The 13,387-nt window shown below is 40.1% G+C and overlaps 1 long non-coding RNA gene across 1 annotated transcript; it reads right to left on the minus strand.

Annotated features, from left to right (window-relative positions):
* Positions 1 to 9,178: 9,178 nt before the first annotated feature.
* LOC119888944 lies at positions 9,179 to 11,901 on the minus strand. Its single transcript, XR_005441975.1, has 2 exons — positions 11,774 to 11,901; positions 9,179 to 9,903 (listed from the first exon to the last, which is right to left on the minus strand). It is a non-coding gene; the product is annotated as an uncharacterized LOC119888944 (long non-coding RNA).
* Between the last annotated feature and the right edge of the window lie 1,486 nt (positions 11,902 to 13,387).

Below are 13,387 nucleotides of genomic sequence, written 5' to 3' on the forward strand. Positions count from 1 at the left end.
TCAGAGGTAGATGTCTCCATTTTGACTTAACTTTACTCTACATCCAAGGGGGAAATTTTCTTCGACCAGGGGGTAAGGCCACGTAAGTATCATAGTATCTGCTCAGGGAACATCAACAGGTAGTACTAAACTTGGAAACAAACCTGTCCAGCTTTATTTATGCTTGAAGAAGAAATGGACAAAGTCATTTTGTGTATTGGCAGGAAAAGAATACAGAATAAACAAGTATTTAGATTAAATGATCAATGTACGTACTTGATTAAAAAAGTCTTACCATTGAGCTGACCAAGGCAATACACAGATTTACTATAAAATGCTTTCAATTTAATACATGTCAGGGAGTTTATCTATCTATCTATCTATCTATCTATCTGTCTATCTATCTATCTGTCTATCTATCTATCTATCTATCTATCTTTCTGTCTGATTAGCTGATGGGCACATATATTAGATGTCCATCCATCCATCCATCCATCCATCAATCGTCAACCGCTTATCCTGCATACAGGGTCGCGGGGGCCTGGAGCCAATCCCAGCTGACATTGGGCGAAAGGTGGTGTATTCCCTGGACAGGTCGCCAGTCCATCGCAGGGCCACACATAGAGAAAAAATAAGTCATACTCACATCCACACCTAAGGACAATTGTGGAGACACCAATTAACCAAGCCTGCATGTCTTTGGATTATATTAGATGTCATATATCATAACTGGTTCAGGCATGTAAGTGTGATTTCCACCTAGCGCTTTAAAGGGAGATGTTACAGTCATGTAAATGCCACTAAATATTACTCCTCCATATATTTAATAATAAGAGAGATTATTATGTTTTTTGTCTTTTCCCCTCTCCTTTATTGAGTTACACTCACCTAAAGGATTATTAGGAACACTTGTTCAATTTCTCATTAATGCAATTATCTAATCAACCAATCACATGGCAGTTGCTTCAATGCATTTAGGGGTGTGGTCCTGGTCAAGACAATCTCCTGTACTCCAAACTGAATGTCAGAATGGGAAAGAAAGGTGATTTAAGCAATTTTGAGCGTGGCATGGTTGTTGGTGCCAGACGGGCCGGTCTGAGTATTTCACAATCTGCTCTGTTACTGGGATTTTCACGCACAACCATTTCTAGGGTTTACAAAGAATGGTGTGAAAAGGGAAAAACATCCAGTATGCGGCAGTCCTGTGGGCAAAAATGCCTTGTTGATGCTAGAGGTCAGAAGAGAATGGGCCGACTGATTCAAGCTGATAGAAGAGCAACTTTGACTGAAATAACCACTCGTTACAACCGAGGTATGCGGCAAAGCATTTGTGAAGCCACAACACGCACAACCTTGAGGCGGATGGGCTACAACAGCAGAAGACCCCACCGGGTACCACTCATCTCCACTACAAATAGGAAAAAGAGGCTACAATTTGCAAGAGCTCACCAAAATTGGACAGTTGAAGACTGGAAAAATGTTGCCTGGTCTGATGAGTCTCGATTTCTGTTGAGACATTCAGATGGTAGAGTCAGAATTTGGCGTAAACAGAATGAGAACATGGATCCATCATGCCTTGTTACCACTGTGCAGGCTGGTGGTGGTGGTGTAATGGTGTGGGGGATGTTTTCTTGGCACACTTTAGGCCCCTTAGTGCCAATTGGGCATCGTTTAAATGCCACGGCCTACCTGAGCATTGTCTCTGACCATGTCCATCCCTTTATGGCCACCATGTACCCCTCCTCTGATGGCTACTTCCAGCAGGATAATGCACCATGTCACAAAGCTCGAATCATTTCAAATTGGTTTCTTGAACATGACAATGAGTTCACTATACTAAAATGGCCCCCACAGTCACCAGATCTCAACCCAATAGAGCATCTTTGGGATGTGGTGGAATGGGAGCTTCGTGCCCTGGATGTGCATCCCACAAATCTCCATCAACTGCAAGATGCTATCCATCAATATGGGCCAACATTTCTAAAGAATGCTTTCAGCACCTTGTTGAATCAATGCCACGTAGAATTAAGGCAGTTCTGAAGGCGAAAGGGGGTCAAACACAGTATTAGTATGGTGTTCCTAATAATCCTTTAGGTGAGTGTATATCTCTTTTTTGTGCATGTAACAGGTTTGCAAAGTGAAAAAGCCCAAAGTCCAGCCCAAAGGGAATTCCCATCTCCCACAGAAAGCTCTGCTCTGAACCGCTTGAAAACAGCTCGTTTGTAGTCCAGCCGTTTCCCTCGTCATAATGAAAACGTGTCATAAAGCTTGCCAAGTGGCTAGCGGGGTCAGGCACACCCTCAAACCAAGCTAGTCTGAGCGGAGGCCCTTTGATTTTAGTTAAGCCCCTTTTCCACTGCACAATACCAGCTCGACTCATCTTTGTTTGGTTTTCCATTGTAGAAATGTCCTGTACCTACTTCCAGGTCCTTTTTTTCGTATCACCTCACCCCCGTCCCCTCGATCCTGTACGCAGGACATGCGGCTGACGATGGATGGATGGACCTCACCTCCGTCGAGTTTCCAAGCGAGCTGAGGGATACTAAAATGTAATGTGAAAACACGACAGACTGCTGATTGGTCAGATAGAATATTCACTATTCACTGCATCATCATTGCGTGCGCCAGACAGAGGCCAGCAACAGAAAGTTTTATATTTAAAATTTTTCGTATGTAATTTCATCACTAAATCCACTTCTGAGAAGTTTTGAGGTGATAAATCAGCTGTGTAGATTTCGAATATTGACAGTTTTACGAGAAGTGATGGCGGAAAAAAATGTGCTTGAATATTTTCGGAGTTGAAGAGCTCCGCAAGTGTCTGCAGGGGATGCCTGTGCCGACCCGCGGGAGGAGCGTGTGAGGCCGGCCAGCTGCCCGCTCACAGAGCCCTCTGCTCTCGCTGTCACACAGACCGCTGCAGCAACAAGGGAAGAGGAAAACACAGCTAGAAGTTTTTCATACAGCTTATCTGTCTTAACTTTTAAATTAAAAAAGAGAAAAGTGTGTGGATCGCTGGTGTGTGTGTTGCATTGAACATTACGTCACGGCAGTTGTGTGTGGCGTCGCTATGATGACAAGCTACGTACTATCTCTGGGTACTATCTGTAATGGAAAACGGAGCAGGACCGAGTAGAGTCGAGTCTATCGATTTGCGCTATGGTAGCATTTTTCGGCAAGGCAGCAAAATGCTAGATCGTCAGAACACCGGCAACAGTTCAACGTTTAGTCCTAAAAGACGATGCAACTCCGACTCTGTTTGGGCCTGGAAATTCACTATCACAACCTGTAAGTATGCTTTATTGGTTGTAAACTATATTTAAAATAAACACGGCAATGTAACTTCACAGACTGTTCAAGTGCGGAGTTGTTGTAAACGTTGGCCAACACAGCTGTTATAACTATGGTGCTAATGTTACGCCTGATGTAAAAGCTACTGAGCAAACGTTCAAATTGTTTGGCCAATGTTTATGTAAAATTGAGTTGAAATATGGTGATTTTTGTTGTGGTTTATGGTAAGATGTGGAACAATGATGTTGTGTGGTTGTGGACTTGAGAGTAACATATACCATCTGCAAGGTTACAGTCGCAGTCTGAAGCGGCTTTGAATTGGATCACACTACCTTGTTTCTTATGACCCGCCCTTCTCTACTTCTGATTGGCTAGTAGTCCTTACCTGGGAACTGCGCATGTGCAACTCCCAACAAAGATTTTGTATAAGTAAGATGCATCACTCTGTAGCTCAAGAGCGGAGCGTACAACACATAAGGTGAAAAGAGGAGCTGTAGCAATGTGCAGTATGAGAAAAATATGGTGTTTTTTGAAAATTCAACCATGTAAACCTGTTCTGGTACAACCCCTAAATATGATTTTGAACATGAAAATGAGCATAATACCACCTCTTTAAGTGGAAGAGACTGGGCTGTCCAACGTCCAGTCCTCCACAGATTTGGACAGTGATGTAATTCAAGTAGCATCTCCATCAAAGTGGCCTAAGCTCCTACCTTAGGTTATGTAACCATGTTGATTTTAACTTTAGAGTTGAGCTTTCTGCCTGCTCTGTCCAAGCGCTTCTAACAGCCTTTCAGCACATCTGTGATACACTCTGTGGCAGAGTGAATGTGGATAATAATTAGGCCATTTGATCGTTTTTGAGGGGTCGAACAGTTCATGTGTTTTTCACCTAGAGACCAATTAGTTGTCCATGAGATCCTGCTTAATTTACCCTAAATTCATTTAGGTTGATATTACAGATTGTTATGTTTACAGGAGGTAATTGTAATCTAAAATGCTTTTAGAGATGGTGCTTTGGTGCTAATACAGCCTGTTGCGCCAATGATGCTCTTTTTTAAAGTCTGTTCTTGTGTGCAATTTGACTCTTTTTTTGTCTGATACCAGCTTAATGACACTATCCCCACATTTGGGAGAATGTGATATACTGGCCTGATTGACTATAGTCTCCCACTGTGCCCAGAAAGGTCAATAACAGCAAGCCATTGTTGGGCTTGACTCCATTCATGAGTGTTAAATCACACAGTATTTTATTACTTTGATCAGCTAATGTATTTCTAATTGAATACAAGTGTCTCTGAATTTGTTCATTAACTGTAGCTTTATTTATATTGCCAATGCATTTAGGTTAAAACAATCTTCAAATGACACTGCATAAGGAATAATAATTAATTAAAAACCTCTTGTGCATATCCACCTTGTCACATTTCAAAACACTGAAAAAGAAAATTATGTCCAAAAAAGACAGCAGACCCATCAAGCTTGTTTTTAAACATGTAGTATGATACACATAATACAAACATCTGAATCAAAAATATTTGCACTTGATTAGCAGACATCATGTCACGTTTACTTAAAAAAAATAGCTACTGATTAATGAAAGTTACTGTATTCCAAGAGAAATGATACACACTGTTTTTTAAGCCAAGGAACCAAATGTCTTAACTGACTTTATTGTCACAGGCAGAACATCTTACAGTAATGTCTGCTCTGCCTTTACCTGCTGGAATTCACATGATGGGATGGTGGTAAAACTGACTGAAGTCATAATCGAGTCATAATCTTGCCTTGACTGACATAATTTACCGAGTTTCCCAGGACATATATTGCAGTTAACCCTACACTGTAGTCAAATATCACCATAAATGCATTGTCTATTTATCAATTACTAGAGTCATATTGTAGTCTTTAGGTAGCAATAAAGCAGAAAAATAACATTTACACATGATGTTACTATTGATATAGACAGCAAGTGTGGTGTTATGCAGTAATATGAGAAAATAATATAATGTACATTGTTAAAATTATAATATTCAGTGTAGCAAGTATACATTTATATGTTTGTAATTGATATGTGGGTCTTTGGAGCAATTAAATTATTTGTGCAACTCCTTTACGGTAATCTGTCACAAACATTCACAAATCTATAATTTTCATGGGTTTGACACAAGCGGCAAACTCCGGCTCAAGCCTGTAACTCAAACTGGCATTCTTTCTAAAGGCCAGCAGGGACGACTCCTCTGGTTGCAAAATGAAGTCCAATTGCATTAGAAATAATGGTAAAATTAACCTACTTCTCACTCGAAATAATTTTCTCGTGATCTTGAGATAACACAGATTTGACACAGTGGTGTAATGGCAATTTCACTATGTGAATTAGTGTAACTGGTTAGCTTAGTTGGTAGAGCATAGGATATATACTCTTGGAGTTGTGGTTTTCATCCTCATGGAAGACTCCTCTTCAACAAAGTTCTTATAAAGAGACTTTTGCTGGACTGTGTGCATCCCACATTTTGGTCCACATCCATCAACCTAAGGACTTTTCATTTTCCCATTAATCCCAGGCAGAGGAAATTCTTGTTCTTCTCATTCAGGGGAATCCATTTAACATTACACATTTCCTGACGGCTATTTCGGAACCTTTGAAATAGCTGTCGGGAAATGTGTGATTGGATTCCCCTGAATCTCTTCATAATAACTTTGTGGAAGAGGATAATAAAAAACACACAAAAGAAGAAAAAAAAGTTGTTGAGAGCAAGAGTTAACACACAATCCTTGAATTGTGAGTCCTGTGCTCTACCAACTGAGCTAACTAGTCACACTGTAAAGTACTGTAAAGAATTATCCTAAAGAAACACACCAGCAGACCGCTGTATGCATCTATGGTTTGTTATCACGAGATCACAAGAAAATTATCCCGTTATCACAGGAAAACAACATTTATTATCTCGAGATCACGAGATAATTAACCCGTTATCACAGGAAAACAGAATGAAATAAATATTTGAATAGATGGCCGCTTAGGGCCTCCGTATCACTGGATTTGTTACCTCAGTAAATATTTTCTTAATGAGCTTGCTCATGCCCCTGTCTCATCCAAATATGGTCATGTCCGGAGCTTGGTTGACAAAAATCAACAACTGGTGACGTCACAGTTACTATGTCCACTTCTTTTATACAGTCTATGGTTTGACACAGTGTGTCTACTTCTTGTGGATTACAGTATGTTTTTCCTGTGTTGTTTTCGCTCCTTCTAGGTTTTTAAGTAAGAGGTGAACATACAACACATTGATGATCTATATGCTAGAAACTATCAAAATATATTGCAGATACTTTGTTTTCAATAGTTTATAAATATAAAAAAATTTAATGCAAAACAAAAAGCAGATGTTTGAACTGGCACACCTGATTCTTACCAGTTGACTACGATAGGTGTGACAAAAAAACTTGGAGTGATGAATGACCTTCCTTTCTGTGTGTGTGTGTGTGTGTGTCTTAGACAAGACTAGTGTTTAATTTATTTGAGGAAAAAAAGACAGGAAAAGGTTGACATCCTGACTATACAGTAAAATGTAGACTTGTCATGAGGAACTTTTGTCTCTGATAAGCCTGTTCTTCTTTTCTATCCTCTTTTGATGCCTGCTTTTACTTTGTCTCTCTGACAGGCAAGTGGATGTATTACTTTTTTAAATAAGGTGAAAATGTTGCTGCATGGAAAGGACTAAGAACATTTCCACACAGCTTTCACAAGCTAGTGTATAATGTGCATTGTCAGTCTCTTGCCCGCTCTATCAGGGAAGGTTTGTAAGATGAAGTATTTAAGCTTATGGTTTGCTTGTTTTCATCATAGTCATGTGTGGTCATCACATACCTTTTTAAGTTGGAGGTTTCTAGTTATGCAAAACACAGTTTTAAGGCCTATGACATCTTGATTTTGGCACAGAATATGTTTTTATTGAGTTGGAACAAAGGAGAACCACATGAACAATAGGAAATAGCTTTATTGCCAAGTAGTTTTTACACATACAAGGAATTTGCTTTAGGTGCCAGACATGTATAAATATAAACATAAAAATATGGAATAAACAAGATGCACAAGTTAAGTTATAAAAGAATAAAATAGATTATGTGTCGTGAGTGTCTGAAATGGGAGGCATTAGCCACAGTCTTTCCTGCTCGCCTCGGAATCCTGGAGGGATGCAAGACTGCAGCCAATCACCTTCTCTGCAGAGCAAATGATATGCTGTAGCCTGCATTTGTCCCCGGCAGTGGCAGGAGTGTACCAAATGGTGACTGAGGAGGTGAGGATGGACTCGATGATGGTGTGGAAGTGCACCACCACTGACTTTGGCAGGCTGAACTTCTTCAGCTGCCACAAGAAGTACATCCTCTGCTGTGCTGTCTTTGTGAAGGAGATGATGTTCACCATGATCAATCTCCCACTTGTAGGTGGACTCATACCCACCAGATAAAAGCCCAATGAGGGCGGTGTCATCCACAAACTTCAGGAGCTTGACGGACTGGTGACTGGAGGTGCAGCTGTTGGTGTACAGGGTGAAGAGCAGAGGTAAAAGAACGCAGCCTTGTGGGGAACTGGTGCTGATGACCAGAAACATGTTTACCCAACTTCACATGCTGCTCTGCTGTCAACCAGGAAGCCTGTGATCCACCAGCAGGTGGAGTCAAGCACACTGAACTGTCTTCTGTGATTACTAGTACCATATTTTAATAATATGGAAATGTTTTTAGCATCAAGCAATATCACATCCAATTTGAGGACATTTTTATAGGTTAACCTCATTTAAGCTTAACCACGGCACATAATCTCCCTAATGTACAAAAAGAAACCACATGGTGAAATGAAATGAAAAATATTGCATATACTGATGCTGATGCAGGATCAAAACGCAGGCTATAAGACAGTATTTTCTGAATGCAAGTCTGGACCTAATGGGCAGATCTATAATATAGTATCCTTGTTTCTGGGAATAGGTGATGCTAGATTATTGTAAGAATTTGAGATTTTGTGTAATTCCTCTAGTCTTTTTTTCTTTTTAAATAAGTACTGTACTTTACCTAATGCAATACAAGAGTGGATGCCATAAATAACAAACGTCACTGGTAGAACAAGCTATTTTTATAGAGCTATATCTCTAAGCTGTATCTCCATACAGAACATGTACATGATGTGTGTTGCTGTAATTAATTAAATTAGCATTCTAACACTGCAGAACAACTGTTACAAGACATCAGTCATTCTGATGCACCACAGCTAAAATTCATTCTAAGCCCTTAGCAATCAGTTACACTACAGTATGTCCTGAATATTCAAAGAGTGTAGTATTTAAAAGTCAACCTGCTTGTATTACCTTGGCCCTCAGTCAACATGACCCCATCGTGACCCCAGCATTAACCACCTGGCACAGGCTGGATCCCACCCAACTCCCAACCTGACTTACTGTATAATAATCTATAATTATCTCTCAAACCTTGAAAGAGGTTGTCCTACTCTCTTGTGTATGAGTTTCTGCCTGAAGTGCTGTGTTAGGCTGTCAACAATTGCTGAATAAGTGTATTCTAAAGCTCAGGGTGCTTTGATGTTGTAAGTATGTTTCTTTAATCAAGACTTATCCAAGGAGATAATAGCTTCATAGATAATAAAAAGAATATAATGTGCTGGTCATTAAGGATTAAACATTTAAAATTACAAATGAATGGACAAGTAAGCCCCGAAGACTGTCCTGTCCTTCACAACTCCCTGCTGCCTGCTCACAGGCACACATTAATACTGAAATAATCCTCTTGACTTTTTGCCATTTAATACACACAGTGTATTAGGAGTATGCATATATTCACATCAAAATTGCAATAGCAAAGTCCCTTTATGGGTTGAATGAAGACTGTTACTCACTTTCAATTCTGTATTGGTTTTATTAGCAATTGCATAACTCAATGATAATGCAAACTTTTGTAGAAAATTGATACTGAGGTGAAGTGTGAAATATTTTATAAAATCCATTCGTTGACCTGACCTCACTGCACTGACATGCCCTTACTTTTCATCGAGTATGAAAGACACATACACTGACAATGAACATTGCCACTTAACATAATAAGGCTGAGTAGTTGTCTATGAATGTAATTCTCAGAACAGTGTCTAGCATGACCAGAAATTGTAAATCAACATAAGGTAATTTCAACATCTATCTATATAATACATCTAAAGCTGCTTGCACACATGCCCTGACAAATGCAGACCGACTCCAACCAGCACCGACTGTTGGATCAGTGTGCGCCGTCAGTCAGTGTCAGTTTGATGGAGTCTTTAGAGTTTGACATGTCTAATCGGGTTGGATGGAGTTGTAGAAAGTCGGACGAATGTGCGCTGTTTTCCAACAAACCGCAACATTCTGAGAGTGTTCCCTACAACTATGCCTATAGGCATGTGGAACATCAGCGCACACGACTTTCTTTGTTGTCAATGTAGGTTAGCAAGGTGTCCATTACTCGCTCCTCTCTTTCATTGACCCGTCTGTGAACAGCTTCTCGTCTTCTGAATCAGAACATGCTCTGGAGGTAGCGACAGGTGTCATGCTGAAAATCGATCATCCCCCGAAAACTGCCCTCCTTGCTCTCCTTCATTGCGCACACGGGAACCACATAGACCGCATTATTTGCCAAAAATAGAGGAAAAAAGTGTTTATTAATTTGCATTTTATAATGAGCTATAATAATAATCATCTTTATGTGGTTTTGAGAAATGTGACGTAATCTGAGTCGGAGACATTTTATATAGCCTGTAAGGACTTTGTCTGAATCTAATACAAAATATAAGCTCTGGGGTTTTCCAAATGTCCTGTAATGTTGTTCCATTTTTTATTTGTAGTCCTTTTTTCAATTCAATCTGATGTGTCTTATGTTGTTATCACACCCTACTCAGGAACGTCTCTGTGGTGCTATATTAGTGTTGTGTCTATATAGTGTGTTGGTTGCTAAGGTTCTAAACAGTTCCCCCGATTACAGGTGCATGGCAGTAAATTACAATATCGTGACAAAGTTCATCCCCCCCCCTTAGTTTCATTTGAAAATGGAAACTTTCAGATATTCTATATTCATTACACATAAAGTGAAATATTTCAGGCATTTTTTTGTTTTAAGCTTGATGATTACGGCTTAAAGCTCATGCAAATCAAAACTCCATATCTCACAATATTAGAATATTACAAAAAGAATGTATAATACAGAAATGTCGACCTGAGAAGAATCACAAAATCACAGTCATGGGGAGAACTGACTTGACAGTTGTCCAGAAGACACTCATCGACACCCTTCACAAGGAGGGTAAGCCACAGAAGGTCATTGCTGAAAGGCCTGGCTGGATCAAAGCATATTCATGAAAAGTTGACTGGAAGGTTAAAGTGTGGTAGAAAAAGGTGCACAAGCAACAGGGCTGACCACAGCCTTGAGAGGATTGTCAAGCAAAGTCAATTCAAGAACTTGGGGGAGTACATCATGAGCGACCAGGCACAGACGTGTCCAGGAAACGAGCAATAAGTATGAGTGTCGCATTGATCGTGTCAAGCAACTCCTGAACCAGAGATAACGTCAAAAGCGTCTTACCTGGGCTAAGGAGAAAATGAAGTGGACTGTTGCTGAGTGGTCCGAAGTCCTCTTTTCAGATGAAAGAAAATTTTGCATTTCATTTGGAAATCAAGGTCCCAGAGTCTGGAGGACGAGTGGAGAGGCACAGAATCCAAGTTACTTGAAGTTCAGTTTGAAGTTTCCATAGTCAGTGATGATTTGGCGTGCCATGTCATCTGCTTGTGTTGGTCCACTGTTTTCTCCTGTCTAGAATCAATGCAGCCAAAACAACTAATAACTGGTTTGCTGACCATGGTATTACTGTTCTTGATTGGCCAGCCAACTTGCCTGGCCTGAAACCTGTAGAGAATCTATTGGGTATTGTCAAGAGGAAAATGAGAGACACCAGACCCAACAACACAGACAAGCTGAAGGCTGCTATCAAAGCAATCTGGGCTTCCATAACACCTTAGCAGTACTCCGGGGTGATTGCCTCCATGCCACAGCGCATTGATGTTATTGGTGCAAAAGAAGCCCCGACCAAGTACTGAGTGCATAAATGAACCTTTTTCTGACCTTTTCAAGACTTTTCAGACTGTCAACATTTGTTTTATATATTCTTTATTGTAATATTTTAATATTGTGAGATATGATTTTCTTATTTCCACTGAAATATTTAACTTTATACGGAATGAATCTACAATATATGAAAGTTTCACTTTTTGACTTACATTATAGGAAAAAAAAACTTTTTTCACAATAATTTTCTGACATGCACCTGTAATCTCCTGTTTTTTCCTTTAATTGAAATTGTCATGGGGGCACTGAGTGCAGGCTGAGGACTGAGGTGTGGTGTGGACCCAAACGTAGACACTAACAGGAGGATTCAGTTCAACAGAAAATATTTATTTAAACAAAACTTAACTGCACAGGCTTCCATAGAGCTCAAGGCAAAGTCCAATCCAAAGTAAATCCAAAAGACAGGTAATCCAAAACCCTGAACAAGGATCTAGGCATGAAGCAAAGCAGAACACTCAACACCAGACACAAGGACATGACAAGGACTGAAGACAACTGAGGACAATATATACACTGGTAAACGAGCAAGGAGGGAAGCACAGCTGAAACACATCAGGTAATCAACCACAGGGACAAAGCTAGACAAGGACGCCAGGTACAGAGGATTACCAAAATCAAAAAGGAAGTAAAGTTCACAGGAACACACAAGGACAGATCTACCAAAGTAAAACACAAAACATGGAAAGACCACAAAATCAGGGCACGGACAGAGACGGGACCAAACAGGAGACAAGACTACACTAAAACATGGAAATATAAGACTAAGGACTAGGATACAGACCATAATGATAAAACACAGATGTCCACAGATCAGGAAAACACTAAACATGAACTAAAGCACAGGACTAAGAACTAATTAAACAAGACTACACAGAAACACAGAACCAAAAACGGACTTAAACAGGAAAGACATAAACACAAAACCACACTCCTAACAGAAATGATTTTGCGCTGTCATTCAGCAATGACATAGTGAGTTTTTAAGTGTTCAAAAAGTTTTTCAGCGTTAATATAGGCTTACCATTTGCATCACAAATCAACCACCACTAACAAGAGGAGTTGGAGAATTGGTAATGGCAAAGCACCAAACAACTAAACAAAGTATTTAGATTTTTCAATTTGCATATCACATTCCTTTAATGTTAACATTCTTTTTTTCCTCAGTGTTAAAATGTGAGGCTCATTTGCCCATTCTCCCCATTTATCTCCTCACTTTCTATTACTAGGTGCGTTTTCTGAGCTGTCAACAGTACAAGAGGACCCAGTTTAGCTCTACACTGATATACACTGACAATGGTGCTCCCTTGTAATGTTACACAAGTCCTTTATATTTAAGCCATAGCTCATGACAGGCTGTGGTATACGCTTATTATATTAGAGTTAAGGGGCGTTGTTCGGCCCAACGCCTGTGGGTCATTATGATTCTTCGTGTGCTTGTTAAATGTTAGTGTGGCATATTTTAGTCCGTTTGAACGATGTGGGTTTTAGCTGCCGATTGTCCTCATTTCCCCTGCGCCTGAAGCGTAGCTGAACATCAAACCATACTTTGTTTACTAGCCGCTCCGCGTTCTCGGGATACAGTACTTTCTTGATGGCTTTTAAGTCATCTTCTGATATTGATGTGTGATGGACTGTAGTGTCGAGCCTTTGTCTTCTCAGTGTTTTCACAACACCAGTTGTTGCTCGTTGTAAACTCTGTATATCTGAGGAGGCACAGACTGAGTAGTGGGTCGTTGATGTAACGGTTGATGCCAGCACGGAGACCGCTGTAGCTACTCAGGGCATATAGTTCGCCTTTACCGTTTCTGACAGTGGCATAGAAATCTCGTAAAATGTAATTGAAACGGTCCTTTGATGTGGTTGCTGTGGTGTCCGAACAATAATGCTGTGATGATGTGTTGAGAGGAAACCCGCTTGACACTGTTCTTGATCATAAAAGTTTATTAAATCAAAGAGTTCA

The sequence above is a fragment of the Micropterus salmoides genome, unplaced genomic scaffold (assembly GCF_014851395.1).
Source record: "Micropterus salmoides isolate LMB-PRFRI ecotype aquatic unplaced genomic scaffold, ASM1485139v1 Ms_hic_scaffold_5, whole genome shotgun sequence".
Taxonomy (NCBI): Eukaryota; Metazoa; Chordata; class Actinopteri; order Centrarchiformes; family Centrarchidae; genus Micropterus; species Micropterus salmoides.